The sequence below is a fragment of the Astyanax mexicanus genome, chromosome 7, assembly GCF_023375975.1.
Source record: "Astyanax mexicanus isolate ESR-SI-001 chromosome 7, AstMex3_surface, whole genome shotgun sequence".
Classification (NCBI taxonomy): Eukaryota; Metazoa; Chordata; class Actinopteri; order Characiformes; family Acestrorhamphidae; genus Astyanax; species Astyanax mexicanus.
In genome coordinates this window covers 53,607,804-53,624,810 of record NC_064414.1, presented here as the reverse complement: position 1 = coordinate 53,624,810, position 17,007 = coordinate 53,607,804, and the positions used below count along the sequence as shown (strand labels likewise).

The window sequence follows — 17,007 nt, the reverse complement described above, 5'->3', positions numbered from 1 at the left end:
ATATCCAATGTCCACTGGTTTGTTAATGATGTGAATATATTATTAATATATAGCGTCAACTTTAACACATACAGTCTTCCCCAACCACTGACCTTAAAAATAGGTTAACAAGTTAAAATGAGCCTTTAATTCACAATATATCACTCAAACAAAAGTCTGCTTCATTTGATAAGCGCCAGAATAAGGTATTATACTTTGAAATATCATGAAAAATTATCATTTTACAATATTCAATTTCCACATATTTGATAATTAGATCAACATGTTATCAAATACTGTAACAGTTTAAACTGGTCAATAATTAAAAACAAGTCTATAATTTACAAAAAATCATTTTAACCAAAGGTCCTCTGTGTTTAATAAATGCCAAAACATTATTATTAGTTATTATACTTTGGCCTTAAAAATAGGTTAATAAGTTAAAATGAGCCTTTAATTTACAATACATCACTTAACCAAAGGCCTGTTCCGTTTGATAAGCGCTGGAAACAAGGTATTATACTTTAAAACATCAATAAAATGTAAGATTTTTGGAAGAAATTGACGTGTTTAGTTATTATACTTTAAAACATCAATTAATTAAGTGCTGTTTTAATAATATCCAATGTCCACTGGTTTGTTAATGATGTGAATATATTATTAATATATAGCGTCAACTTTAACACATACAGTCTTCCCCAACCACTGACCTTAAAAATAGGTTAACAAGTTAAAATGAGCCTTTAATTTACAATACATCACTTAACCATATGCCTGCTTCATTTGATAAGCGCCGGAAACAAGGTATTATACTTTATTTCAATCAAAGCAAATCCATTTTAATTAAAGGCATTCATTGTAAACTACTCAACCTTTACGTCCACTTACAATTCGCAGTAATAATCAAGTGGCAATTAATATAACGGCTAATAGTAGCTTCCTGCGAACTCGCCTTATTTGGGCTCTCTCAGATGGAGCAACTCTAATTGATAAAAGTTGTCTAAAAGGATTTAACAGTAATTGCTTTTTCTTTGTCATTTTTAATTAGGCGGAGCAGCAAAGCTATAAATTTCATACTCCTGCAGTAAAAATTAATGTGGACGGTGCCCCTGAGCATTACCAAACACGGGATGAAATGGACATTTCACCGTTTCATTCCTACGTGGTCAAGGATACGTACACAAGCCGCACATTAGCGCCCGGAAAAGAATTAATAAATTGCTTTCTGTCGGCGAGGTTGTAATTTCCTAAATTACAAATACACTCCCTTAAATTGAATTTGCCCACAAGTCTCAGGAAGGATTCATCAGCTCCTGCAGTTCACAGGAATTAAACTATTTATTACTGCAAAAAAATGTATGACTGTAATAATTGGCCAATTATAGGAGGTAAACTGATCTGAGATCACTGGCTTTCTTACTTATTTATCCTTTTAGACATAAAATAAACTGTGAAAAAGACAATGACTGGCAAAACGATGAAACATATTAGTAAATAGTTAATAGGTAAATATTAGCTATGCTTCATTTTAATAATTATTAGATTTTGCTTTATTATTACAAAAAAAAACAAAAATGAATTATAAAGATAAGCAATCCAGCCTATAGTTATAGTAATGGGTGAAAATGCCAACGGCTAAAGGTAACAACACAGCTAAAAATATGATTTGGCAACGTCATGCGGCTGCTTTCACAATACAGTTACAGAGACTTTCATCACTTAACTGCTTTCTAAAGGGGACAGTGCGGACATCAAGGCAACAAGGCATCAGATCAGCAAGATTACACTGTTTAATAACAGCTAATTTAATAACAACTGCCAGATTTACATTAAAAAAAAAAAAAAACGACTTACATGGCAATATATATTTATACTGTATTTATTCTACCTCTGGAATATAGGTCTTATAATCGAGCTGCAAAAATGTTTTAAAATATAATGCATATTTGCCATTGCTCCTGACACTGTACGTTCTGCATAGACATATATATACACATACATACTGTATACACACATACATACACACATACTATATATACACGCATGCTGAATACACGTACATACACACATAATGTGCACACACATACTGTATACTGTATGCATACTGTATATACACACAATGTATAAACACATATAAACACAGTATATACACATTGTATATACTGTACACACATACTACATGCATACTGTTTATTGACATCCTGTATATACACACATACTGTATATTCACATAATGTATATACATGCATACTGTATACAAATGCTGTGTACACACATACATACGCACTGTATATACACATACTGTATACACATACATACTGTATACCCACATACATACACACTATGTACACACATACTGTATATATATATATATATACACACACACACACACCGTACATACACACACATACTGTATACACACATTCACATTGTTTATACACATACTGTGTATGCAAATACTGTATATACACATATACATACACATATACTGTTCACACATACATACAGTATCCACAATACTGTATACACACACTGTATACGCACATACACACATACTGTATACACACCGACACACACACACACACACACATTGTTCAAACACACACATGCTGTTTCCACATATGCATACATATACTGGTCGCACATTTATAATATTTATTAGAAGTATTTGTCTTTTCTTCCAGAATTATGTACATAGTGTACTGAGCAGTCAGATACAACTAAAATGGAGAAAAATTGATATACCTATTTTATATAATAATTTCCCATGGTTATTTTATTTAAAAACTAAGTAATTATGTAATATACTTCATATTTTTTGGGTAGTATAATCTGCGCTGATGTTGACCTACATGGCACGTACCTTCACCGCTCCTTCACAGACCCCTACATCCGCCATTTTGAAGAACACTCCTTCATCAGAGAAAGTCATGCTTCATGTCGTATATAAACAGCAGTCATAATCTCTCTAAAATAAATGATAAAGTAAATAAAGAGAGTGTGATCTATGGAGGTGTATTTCCTGCTGCAGCAGATTCTGAGTGCTGAGTGAGGGTGAGGGTGAGGGTGAGGCCTGATCAAACGCCCAGCGTCTCTTTCTCAGTCTTTCTGAAACTTCAATGAGACACAAGCGCTGAACGTCAGGCGATGCTGCAGGGTTTATTGTGCGAGCGGCTGCAGCTTCACTGTGTTGGGCAGAATTTATCCCTCACCCGGGGTTACGGTCTCTGTTACCGTAACAATGCGGCGAGACGCACGGGCTGGCGACCCCGCCCTGCCCACCGCACCGCGCCGCGCCACACCGCGCCGGCATTGTGTTCATGCAGTATAAAATCCAGCATTCAGCCCCGCTCAGCCGGAGCAAGCGCTCACGGGCAGAGTACGGCCTCCAGCGTGGGAGAACTGGAGAAACAGCATGGTGCAGATCCACCAGAGAGAGAGAGAGAGAGAGAGAGAGACATAAGGACACACTATAGAGAGAGTGAGAGAGGCAAAAAGGGGTTAATAGCAGAGACAGAGAGTAGAGGGCAAGGAAAGACTATGTGAGTAGTATGGAAGAGGGAGGAGAGAGAGAGAGAGAGTGAGAAAGAGACATAAGGTGTAAAAAAGAGAGAGATAAAAGATGAGGAGGGGTAGAAAAATAAACAGAGGGGGATAGAGAGACATAAGGGGATATGATATAAAATAAGAGAGACAGAGAAAGAGGCTATGTGAGGATGGAAGAGGGTAGAGAAAAAGAGATATAAGGTGAACAAGTGTAAAATGGAGAGAGATAGAAAGATAAGGAAATAAGGCAATATATATAGGATACTTAATGAGAGAGAGAGAGAGAGAGAGAGACATAAGGACTTAAAATAGAGAGAGTGAGAGAGGCAACAAGGGGTTAATGGCAGAGACAGAGAGTAGAGGGCAAGGAAAGACTATGTGAGCATGGAAGAGAGAGAGAGAGAGAGAGAGAGAGAGAGAGAATGAGAAAGAGACATACGGTGTAAAAAGAGAGGGATAAAAGATGAGGAGGGGTAGAAAAATGAAGAGAGGGGGATAGAGAGACATAAGGGAAAACAGGAAAATAGAAAAATAAGGGAATAAGGCAACATATAAGGGATACTGACTGAGAGAGAGAGAGAGAGAGAGAGAGAATGAGAAAGAGACATACGGTGTAAAAAGAGAGGGATAAAAGTAGTATTTGCACTACTGTTATTTACTATTTTTACTGTCATTCCATCTCAATCACCATCAATATTGCACTATTGTCTTACGTATGTTTATTGTGTCTTGCTGTATTGAACATATAGTGTCTCCCACTCTTTTATATTATAATTATATATCTATTTTTACTTATATTTATATATCTATTCCTCCCCCACACCACTGCACCTTGTTTTTGTCTCATGTATGTCTATTTGTGTCCCTGCTGTATTGTACACATAGTGTCTCCCATTCTCTTTTATTATATCTATTATCTGTACTTGCTGTAAAATTGGGAAGGAGAGTAACGTAATTTCAATTCTCTGTATGTCCTGTACATACGCAGTATTGACAATAAAACTACTTGACTTGACTTGACTTGTAATATGAAAAGTGATACACAAAAGAGAGAGGGGGAGAGAGAGATTAGGATAGAGTCATAAAAAGAGAGAGTGGGGAGAGAATGAGGGGTTAGTGGGAGAGAGAGATAAGGAGTGAGAAACAGAGAGAGAGAGAGAGAGAGAGAGAGAGAGAGAGAGAGAGAGAGTGAGAGAGAGAGATAGTGGTGTAAAAAGTGAAGTAGAGAGAAAAAGATATAGAGAGAGAGAAAGCATGTGCAAGAAAGGGAGTGAGAAAGAAAGAAAGAAAGAAAGAAAGAAAGAAAGAAAGAAAGAAAGAAAGAAAGAAAGAGAGAGTGAGAGAGGGGAAAAAATGTATGGGGAAAAAAAAATAGAAAAGGGAAGAAAAAATGAGCGAGAGACATAAAGAGAAAGGAAGAGAGAGAGAGGATTGGCAACACTGCTCTATAAAACTGTGTGTGTGTGTGTGGTTAGTGTGTGTGATATGTGTGTGTGTGTGAGAGTGTGTGTGTGTGTGTGTGTGTGTGGTACAGTGAGCTGGTGTGAGGGGTCATCCGTCAGACTCTGGGTGGGCAGGTGGAGTCAAAGGCCGGATGGGGGTGGTCCCGACACTTCTCAAATAAAGAGACTACTCGAGGTTCATGGTGCGCAAAGTGTGAGCGAGTGTGTGTGTAAGCGAGTGTGTGTGTGTGTGTGTGTGTGTGTGTGTGTGTGCGAGTGTGTGTAGTGTAAAAAAAAGAGCAAGACAGAAAGAGACAGACAGACAGACAGAGAGGGAGCATCAGGGATGATACGGGTTGCCAATAAATTCCAAAAAAATCCACCCTGACAGCTCAAGTTTCCCATCCCACCGTGATCCTGCTGCTCCAGATAAAAACTACCAACTGCAGCCAGACTCAAACTCACGCTCCTGCTTCTCTCCCACCATACAGCATATATATAAATATATAACCAAGAAATCAGGATCATTAATGAATAAAACAATAGATAAAAGGAAAAATAAAATGCATTAAATGCATGCATCTGATATAATTGAAGATACAATATGGCAGAACTCTAAAGTCGAGCTCTATTTCATTTCGGCATTTCACTGTACGTATATTATTATGTTGCATTGTGGGACATCAGGCATATATACTACAATGCAATATACTGTATAGTAAATAGGGCACATATTTGAACACAAAGGTTGAGGCCTTTGCATAAAATGAACAATATAAAACCAAAAATTAAAGAAAAGCAAAGAAAAATACATGTTTTCATGTGTTGCCCCTGCAATCTAATCAAAAGGAAGATACTCATTCTCATCTATGTCCAATATACTGTAGAAATAATATGACATAATATAGAAACATGCATTTAATAATAATTACAAAATATTAAGTGTTGTGTACTCTTGTATATTTGCATTTTGAATTTTTATCCATTATCATGTTTTTTTTTTATTACATACTTTTATTTTGTTAAATAAATAGTACTTCAAACTCAGATTGTATGATAAATGAACCAACAGATATGGTCCAAAATAAGTTATAAGATATTTAGTTTTATTTTTTCTCCCTTTTCCTGCATACTTGCCTTTTCTTTAAGAGTGAAACACTAAACAAAATGTGCTAATAATAATCAATATTTTTAAATAAGCAAAAAAAAAAAAACTGTATAAAAATAGCATGCATAACATGATATTATCCTAAACTGAATTTATACAAAAAGCTAATTTCTTTCTAACTTCTTTTTATTAAATTGTTTGTATTATTTAAACTATAAATCGAAGAATTAATATAATATTGCTTAATTTTATTTTTTTTCCTCCAAGACACACAGTTTAATTCATCATTTATAGTCAGGAGATGAAGAGTCACACTTACAGGAGTCTCCATGCTCTGGGTTACGACTCAGGATAATACAGCCGCCTGAATGAAAGAGAGAGAGAGAGAGAGAGAGAGAGAGAGAGAGAAAAAGAAAGAGAAAAGGAAGAGAGAGAGATTTAGAGATCAGGCTCTATCTCTGAAGCCTCTTCTACTATACATCACACACACACACCATATCCAAAAGGTTAACATCTCTGTCCACAGCAGATGCTCTAGCACACACACACACACTCTCTCGAGTACACACACACTCTAGTACACACACACACACACACACACACACTCTCTCTCGAGTACACACACACCCCGAAAGCGCTCTGTAGGCCGGAAGGGCCAGATGAAGCCGCTGTGGAGGGATGAAACGTGGGCGCGCTGTTTAATGTCTGTGTTTAATTCGGCGGCGCTCTGAAGATTGATGCCCGGCCCGGGCGCGGCCGCCCCTCTCCGCCATCTGAAGGACATAACACAATTCATATTCCATCAATTAAGAATATAAGAAGCTATTCCACGCAAATGTGTAATTTATATGCAAAATGTCAGCCAAAGTACTGCTTATCATTAACGGTCTAATTGCACACATCGGGCCCGTGCTCCAGAATCAAATGGCTTTGAAAAGGGGCCACTTAGTGCGGCCCACGAGTGGCTCTTCAGCCCCATCTACTGGGCCGAGCCGGAGCCGGCGCCGCCGCCCTCGCCGGGCCTGGAGAGGAGAGAGAGACAGAGAGAGAGAGAGAGAGAGAGAGAGAGACGGCACTCCAGAACCTCCAGAACAAGAGCTGAAGACTCTTCACCAACAAGGGCAAGCAGAACACGCCGTGCAGAGGAATTACTCCACACTACAACACTCAGAGAGAAACGTCTCTCTCTCTCTCTCTCTCTCATTCTCTCTCTCTGTGTGAGGGTGTGTGTGTGTGTGTAAAAAGAGAAAAAGTGTGTGTGTTGCATAAAAGATACTTCCAAGTGTGTACAGTTAAATTAAATTAATAAATATCATATAGTACTTAGTTTGTATTGCTTTGTGTGTGTGCTAAAATGGAGAAAAGTAAGTGTACGTAAAGTCTTAAAGTTTGTGTGTGTGTGTGTGTTTGTGTGTGTGTTGCATAAAGACAATTGTGTACAGTAAAAAAAAAAAAAAAAAAAAAAAAATATATATATATATATATATAGTACTTTGTTTGTATTACTTGTGTGTGTGTGCTGAATTGAAGAAAGGAAAGTGTATGAACAGTCATGGATTGAATTTGTGTTTGTGTGTGTGAGGGTGTGTGTGTGTGTGTGTGAGTGTGTGTGTGTCTGTAAGGATGTGTGTTGCATAAAGATAAAAGTTCCAAGTGTGTACAGTTAAATAAAATTAATAAATAATATAATAGTACTTTGTGTGTGTGCTGAATTGGAGAAAGAGAAATGAATGAAAGGTCATTAAGTGAAGTTTGTATGTGTGTGTGTGTGTGTGTGTGTGTGTGTGTGTGTGTGTTGCATAAACATTAAATCTTTAGTTATTAACTCATTTCAGTTATTATAATATTATACAATGTCGTTTCATAGATTTGATCACTTAAAATGAATAAACACTGCTTAAATTAATCAAAATTATGAAACACTGATAATTATACATAATTAGATTAAAACTTCCAGTGTATACAGTTATACAATAAATACATATTATAATATTATTTAGTTTGTATTACTTTGTGTGTGCTGGGAAGTGTAAGCGTGAAATTTAAAAAAGCTAAATTATGACAAATAACTGATAATTATAGAAAATAAGATACTTACAGTGTGTACAGTTAATTCAAATAAATTATTCTTATTATATGAATAAATACTCTAATATTATTTAGTTTGTATTACTTTGTGTGTGTTGAGCTTAAATTAATTAATTGCAATTATTTTAGTAATATTATAGGATTAGTTATTTTAAGTGATTTTATCTACTTGAATATTTTACTACTGTCAAAAAACTGTTTAAAGTTTAAAACTAATAAAAGTTTGATGAACTATGTAAAGTTATTATAATAAGTTAATGAATACTATACAATACTACTAGTTTATATTACTTTGCGTGTTTGTTAAATAGGAGAAAGAGTGCAAGAAGTCATAAAGTGAAAGGTGTGTGAAATGTGTAAACAGCTAAATTGAAGATTCGTATAGTATTATTATAATTATAATGGATTATTCCGTATTTAAGCCATTTAAGTATGTGTTTTACCAACTAGAAGTGTCTTAAAGAGAATATCTAAAGAATAAAAAAATACACATTCAGTTGTAAAATTACTTTAAAAAACTATTACTATTTACTATTGTTTTTTATTAAATTACTTTTGCCCCAAACTACATTTATCTAAAAATAAATAATTTAACTTATTATATTACATTAGATTAGATTTTATCTGTCTTAATTTTATTTTGTAAGCAACAATCAAAACTATGCTAAAATTATGAATAAATAAAAAAATGGTTACAATTACATAAAACAAGTAAAAATTATAAGTTAATAATACTTAATAATTTTGTAAAAGTTTTTTACTACTTTTAAATGATTTCATAATCATCATCATTGCATACTGCACTGAACTGCAATTTTTAATTACAGATTGATATAAATTATAAAGTAATTTATTTTATAGTTGCTGTTTTACTTATTAGTCTTTTTATTAGTTAAACACTTTTTAAAGTGTTTTATTAGTCATATCCACCTGAATAATATAATTAGCCAAATATGTGATAGATCCCTATTTAGGATAAGTTAATAAATCTTATAATCTTAAAATATCACTATAATAAGTGGCATAAAATAATATTTAAAATATTATATTTAAACATCACTAAGCTCATTTTATGGTCAGGTGTGTTTCTGTTTGGAGAATAAAGTGAAACCTGGATGAGTCACTAAATCTGTGGCGTAACATTATTAGTAAAACTGCATTATTTACACAGCCCACGTCACCGGAGCAGGCGGGCACGGCATGGCACGGTGCGGCGGGCACAGGCGGGCACGGCGGTGGTGATGTGGTATTATGAGCGGCAGGACCGCGGGCATTAGCACGGATTAAAAGTGCAGCTGGAGCGACGGGCACACACAAAGCCTGGCACTCTGACACCAGATTATCCTTTTAAAGAGAAACACGGAGCCTGTCAGGATCAATGTGAACAAAGCTCGCTGCCAACACACACACACACACACACACACACACACAGAGCGTTCGAGTAAATACTGCGGGAGGTGCCAGTCGGAAACACACACTCGTCTCAATCAGAAAGAACAGGGTAAGACGGAGCGCAGCGTGGTCCTGAGCACAATCAGAGACGATGGGCTAAAACTGGGAGCACACACACACACACACACACACACACACACATACACAAAAATAGTGTGGACCAATGATGGGTGAAATATCAGAGCGAGAACAGAAAATCACCCTGGATGGGAGAAATAAACTCCTCCAGAGTTCGGGTTTGATTTTCCTCTTTAACGTACAAAATAATAAAAAAAAAAAAACATACGATAAATAAAAAATAATAATAAAAAACACGTATGATAAAAATACCCCACCCTAACCATTTAAACACCAGCAGTCTGCACATATAGAGCTCATACTTCTAGCATTACCTGCATGAAAACAAAACTACACAATTATTTTTTTTTCAGGGTAGATAATGAGTCATTTATTTGTGATTATCAATAAACCATTGTAGTAGTTTTGAGTAATACATCCTGAGTTAATACTGAATAATAGAAGTGCTACATAACTGATATCAGATAATGATAATATATGATATGATATGATAATATATAAGATAATATAGTATAAGATAATATCTTATGGTAGATGATGACCAATTAATAGTAGATACTAATTAGTTCATAGTAGATACTGATTTGAATAATTCATAGTAGATGCTCAATTATTCAAAACAGATACTACGTAGCTCATAGTAGATGCTTAATAATTCATAGTGGATACTACATATGTCATGGTAAATGCTGAATAATTCATACCAGATACTAAACAGTTCATGGCAGATGCTGAATTATTTATATTGGATACTACACAGTTCATAGTGGATGCTAAATAATTCATAGTGGATCCTACGTAGTTCATAGTAGGTACTGAGTAATTCACAATGGATACTTCGCTGGCATAATGGATTCATCGTAGACAGCGATTTATCAAAAAAGTGACACTGATTAATGAACATTTTTGATACTGAATAATTCATTATAGGTTCTAAATAGTTAGTTCATGGCAGATGCTGAATATTTCATAGTGGATACTGCATAGTGTATAGTAGATGCTTAATAATTCATAGTGGATACTATATTGTCGTTCATTGCAGATACTGAATTCAATAATTCATAGAAGACACTACATAGTTCATAGTAGATACTAAATAATTCATAGTGGATAATGCATAGTTCTTAGTAGATACTGAATAATTTAGAATACATACTAAATTATTTATACTAGGTCCTGAATACTGCATAGTGGATACTGCATAGTTCATAGAAGACACTAAATGATTCACACTGGATAAACAATATTCATACTGGTTCACAGAAGATATTAAATTATTTATAGTACATCACTGATTCATTCAAAATATTGAATAATATATAGTAGATACTTTATGGTTCATAGAAGCTACTGAAAAAAAATACTGAATAATACATAATGGATACTTAGCCGGCATAACTGATTCATAGTAGACTGATACATGATACTGATTCATTAATATAGTAGATGCTAAATAATTCAGAATGGCTACTGCATAGTTTATAGTAGACACTGAATAATACATAGTGGGTACTGAATAATTTATAATGGATACTACACAGATCCAAGTAGATACTCAGTGGTGCACAACGAATATTGAATAATTCAAAGTATGTACCTGATTTTTAATGATAGATGCTGAATAAAACACAGTGGATACTACATAGTTGAGCAGATGCTAAAAACTTTTTATAGTAGTTCCTAAACTACTATACTAATTAATACAGAATAATACATAAAAAAACTCATATAAAAATAAATCTTTGAATAATTATAGTACTTACTAATAGTAGCTTAGTGATGTATTTTTGCTTTTAAATAATTCACAGTGGTTATTGAATATGCCTATAATAAGAATTCTAATATCATAGGTGTGATGGAGCAGAAAAACATGTAACTAAATATGAATTAACAGGATTTTTTTGAGGCTGTGCTGTTTTAGCCTTGTTTAAATGTTTTGTGAATAAAACTGGACCCTGTAAATTATCACTATAAAAACCCTGGAGAACAAAACCACTCTAAACTTCTGTACCACAGCGCCCCGGTGACTGTGACCTGATTCTACAGCAGCAGTAATGTAGTTATGTGAGTAATAAAGCAGGGTTAGTGTCTGTTATGCCTTTAAGGAACAAAAACACACAGAAAATCACAAATTCTGGCCTCTGAATTCCCTGTGGAGCCAAATTCTCCACATTCTGACTCAGTTTTTCATGCATATTCCTCATGTTAAATTCTGAGAGGAAGAAGAAGAAATTGCCACTGTGGCGGAGTTATCATTATTAGCTGAATTAAAGCAGCCGCTGGGTGCTACATACACAAATGAACCCCCCACGGGGAGCAGGGGGTCTCCGGTACCTATACAGGCTTGGAAATCACATGTAATTTCTGTGTATCCACGAGAAGTACTCTCTCAGACTCTGGCTGCTGATGGTTCAGAAACCACATCATGTTGCTTCACCGTCAATCGTCAGAACACGTGAGTTTTTGAGGTACTGACACAGCAAAACCACAGCAACCACCTGGGATATCTTAGACACAACCTAGCCTCCACTTAGTAGTTACATAACAAGCACTTAGAAACACCATAGCAACCACCTGAGATACCATAGCATCCAATTAGCACCATCATAGCAATTATGTAGTCACCACATGAACTGCCACAATAACCATGTCAAGCAACTGCCAAGCAACCACTTAGCAATACCAAAGCAACCATCTGTAAACCACCCCACAACAACATAGCAACTACTTAGCAATACAAATACCAACCAGTTGAAATACCACAGCGACCACAATGCAACAGCACTCAAAATGCCCCTTTTTTCGTCTTACATTATGTAATTGTTCACAGTTTTTGAGATACTGACACTTTCAATACCATATCTACGGCCTAGCAACACCACAGCAACCACTTGGAATAGCAAAGCAACCACAAAGCTACATCCTAGCAAATGCCAGTAACTGGAAAACAAGCCGGACAATGAAAATGCATTTTGTTGCCTTAAGTAACAAAACTCATTCAAAAAAGTGCCATATTCACCCCCTAGCTACTCCACAGCAACAACTTAGCAAACCTACAACAACTACCTGGGATATCATATCAACCACCTAGCCCCCACTTAAACACTATAGCAACCACCTGAGATACCATATCATCATTAGCAGCATCATAGCAACCACCTGTCGCCACTTGAAATATCACAGCAACCATGTGGCAACTGCAAAGCAACATTACAAAAAACACCTAGCAATAAGATAGCAACTACCTAGAAACCACCAAACAATAACATAGCAACCACTTAACATTAAGAACCGATTGTAATTCCACAGCCAACATCCTAGCAACTACCAGTAATTGGAAAACACTTAAGCTTTACATTTATTCAGCTGAAAACTGAAAATACCTTTTTTGTGTTTTTTTTTTTTTACTTGGCACACCACAGCAGCCACCTGAGATACCACAGAATGCATTTAGCGTCATCATAGCATCATCCCACCCCTAATGTCTGCTGGTAACGTTATATTTTTACATGCTCCGAGTATATTATATATATGGTTATTATATATATATATATATATATATATATATATATATATATATATATATATATATATATATATATATATATATATAAAGCAATGCAATGAACAGTGGTAAATTTAATGAAAACCTGTTAAAAACCATGTTTAGTTTTCAACTTTCGAAAGATTCTCTGATTATGTTCTGTTTTAGCCCAAAATGTCCATTTCTTTACCTCCCTAGAAAGAAGGAAAGTATAAGTGCAAAAAGGACAAGTTCGAGAGCAACAGAACGAGTAAAAGGAAGGAATAAGAAAGAGAGAGAGGAGAAATGGTTGGACGGTGACGGTGTGGAGTGTGGAGGAGTGTACAGCCTCTGAGAGGTGGGACGGCTCTTCTCCGGGGAAAGCCGAGCGGCAGGCAGCCGGAGCAGGAGTGGCAGGGCCGGTGCCGGGGGGCGGGGGCTGTGCCGTGTGCTCTGTGGAGGATGAAGCAGCTCCTCGCTCTTCCCCACGGAGCCCCGCCATGCCTCCGCTGGCAGATGACCCGCACCGGGGGCTTCTTAAGTGGAGGAGACCCAGCGGGGAGGCAGGATGGAGGGGGGGAGTGAGCAATCTGCCTCCCCTACACCCTCGCTCCAACCTGGGCTAATGACAAGCAGCGCCCCCTGGGCTCGGGGGGGCTGAACGCCGGACTGAGCTCAGTTCCACTTCTGTGAGGAGGAACAGCGAGCGGCGGCTCAGCAGAGAAAACCGGCACCCAGAGACCAGAGTTAACTTAAGTTCTGAATGTGAAGCAGAAAAAGTGCAGCAGGTGACGGTAGAGGGTCTCAGACTGTGGTTCAAACAGAATAAATAGAGGATACACACTGAAAAAAATGAGTTAAATTTACTTTTAAAAAAGTTTCACAACTTTCTGCATTTGCTTTTTCTTAAGTAAATTTAATTTCAGACAAATTTAAGTAACTTCAGCTCAGTTTTTAAATGTCAAGATTTAAATGTTACACAGAGTAAATAAGTGAACTGAACTTCAGTCAATCCTTTCTTTTAGTAAACTTTACTCAATTTATTTTTGCTGAATCAATCCTTTCTTTTAGTAAACTTTACTTCATTTATTTTTACTGAATCAATCCTTTCTTTTAGTAAACTTTACTTCATTTATTTTTACTGAATCAATCCTTTCTTTTAGTAAACTTTACTCAATTTATTTTTGCTGTATAAATCCTTTCTTTTAGTAAACTTTACTTCATTTATTTTTACTGAATCAATCCTTTCTTTTAGTAAACTTTACTTCATTTATTTTTACTGAATCAATCCTTTCTTTTAGTAAACTTTACTTCATTTATTTTTGCTGTATAAATCCTTTCTTTTAGTAAACTTTACTTCATTTATTTTTACTGAATCAATCCTTTCTTTTAGTAAACTTTACTCAATTTATTTTTGCTGTATAAATCCTTTCTTTTAGTAAACTTTACTTCATTTATTTTTACTGAATCAATCCTTTCTTTTAGTAAACTTTACTCAATTTATTTTTGCTGTATAAATCCTTTCTTTTAGTAAACTTTACTTCATTTATTTTTACTGAATCAATCCTTTCTTTTAGTAAACTTTACTTCATTTCTGAGTACAATATTACCTAATTACAATTACTTCATTTATACAATATTATTATATATAATTTTAGTTAAAACACACCTTAAAATATTTACATAATCTCAAAGATTTATTTTGTAAACAGACCAAGTCTCACTGTCTCAACACATGAATTATAATATATTATGTATCATCAATTATTTTAGTAATACTGTATAAATGAAGTAATTAGGTAAGATTGTATGCAGAAATGAAGTAAAGTTTACTAAAAGAAAGGATTGACTGAAGTTCAGTTCACTTATTTACTCTGTGTAACTCTATTTAAGTCTTGAAACCGAGTTGAAGTTACTTAAATTTATCTGAAATTAAATTTACTTAAAAAAAATGCAAACGCAGAAAGTTGCAAAAAAAAAATTTAAATAAATTGTACGCATCATTTTTTTCAGTGTAATTAAAAGTATTTAGTGTCAGAAATACTCAAGTAAAGTACCTGGTACTTCAACAGTTTTCTTAAGTATAGTATCTAAGTATTTGTACATATGCTTGAGTGTTCTTATATGCCTGTCAATACTTGCCACCAACACAGAAAAAAGTGCATGTGGAATGTAAATGTGATGTAAATGCAGTGTAATCATGTAATTACATGTGAACAATGCTTAAAAACGGCTTGTGAGGGTAATGACATACCACACATACCACACATACCACACATACCACACATACCACACATATAACACATACCACACATACCACACATTCCACATGTACATGAGCTTTTTTCTCTCTCTCTGAATGGGGACGTAAAGCTGCTTCTTTCCGGCGCACAGTTATTGTGCACCTGTGTTCAGAGTTTGATTGACACCCCCCGTAGCTCCGCACATCGGCTGGGTAATTACTGCCGGATTGCCGTCACTTTGTCGCCACTTTTCCAATCTGAAATCAAGTGCTCCTACAAAGCCTAACATTTGTACCGAGACTTGTCAGAAAAGGACTTGGAATTCAGTTGACTTTTTTACTCTCTCTGGGCGCGAGCCGCGGAGACGGATAGGGAGTTTAACTCAGAGCGCTACATCATTCTGAAGTGATCTGCATTAAATCGACTTCAGCAAGGAGAGGCTCTTTCATTTCTCAGGCATTTGATCATTCACTGTAATTCGTAATGTTGTAATTGGTAATGATTGCTGGATTAAACGTGCTGGATTGTCGCTGGTATTCGCCTGTAAGGGGGTTGAGTGCAAGTGCTCAACCTATATATATATATATATATATATATATATATATATATATATATATATATATATATATATATACATATATAACTAAGCTTATATAAAAGTGTTTAACTGCCTTACATCTTGAAACAAGCAGCTACTCCGTTCAGTCTCCCTAGAACTCTTAACCTCACTCACAAGATAATACCTCACAACTTATAATACACGTACAGTACAGAGCTAAAACCAAACCACAGTCAAAGAAATACAGATCTGGAAAAAATTGAAAGACCACTTTAGTTTCTGAATCATTTAATCAATTTCTCTACGGACAAAAACTACAGACAACATTTCTCCATAATACACACTGCTTTTGGATAATCAACTTTATGCCACTTCTGTTGCAAAAAATCAATCAGTTGCCATGCAGTTGCTAACTGGTTGCTAGGTAAGTTGCTCTGCTCTGATATTGGTAGATCGTTCCTAAATGTGGTTGCCATGATATCCCCGGTGGATGCTATGGTGTTCCTAAGTGGTAACTATGGTATTGCAAGTGATTGCTGTCAGTTTTGGGCAAAATTATCTCAAATCAATATATTAACTAATTGAACATTGCAACTAGATTATTGAACAAGAAATGAACAATTATTCTTCACTTAATGGGACACTTATGAAGCAGACAACCAAAACAAATATGGTTTGCAAATTTTTGACTGAATAATGTTATTTATTAAAATATCCTAAATAAATAAAACACAATAAAAACAATATTTTTTTCCAAAACAAAATTGGCATACTGGCACGTTCACTAATGGGCACTAATGTCTATATATCTTGTAATATACATCGATAATGAACTAATTATTATGGCAGGTCTAGGCCAACTTTATTTGAATCAGTACACATATTTTAGGGGCAGGAATCATATGCTTCTATGAGCTGTTCTGATAAACATATATGTTTTATGTTTTGTGTAACCTATAGAACAGGGGTCGGCAGGCCAGATGTGAACC

The 17,007-nt window shown here is 35.4% G+C and overlaps 1 protein-coding gene across 9 annotated transcripts in view; it reads right to left on the bottom strand.

Moving 5' to 3' along the window:
• tenm3 (teneurin transmembrane protein 3) overlaps nt 1-17,007 on the bottom strand; it is a 1,272,390-nt gene that overhangs the window by 1,074,292 nt on the left and 181,091 nt on the right. For 8 of the 9 annotated variants that reach the window (XM_049481363.1, XM_049481365.1, XM_049481366.1 and 5 more), the window contains exon 3: nt 6,395-6,439. The gene's annotated coding sequence lies outside the window, so the exon portion shown is untranslated. Of the gene's footprint in view, nt 1-6,394; nt 6,440-6,702; nt 6,798-17,007 lie in introns of those variants that run through there. The other variant, XM_022665857.2, reaches the window with a different exon arrangement.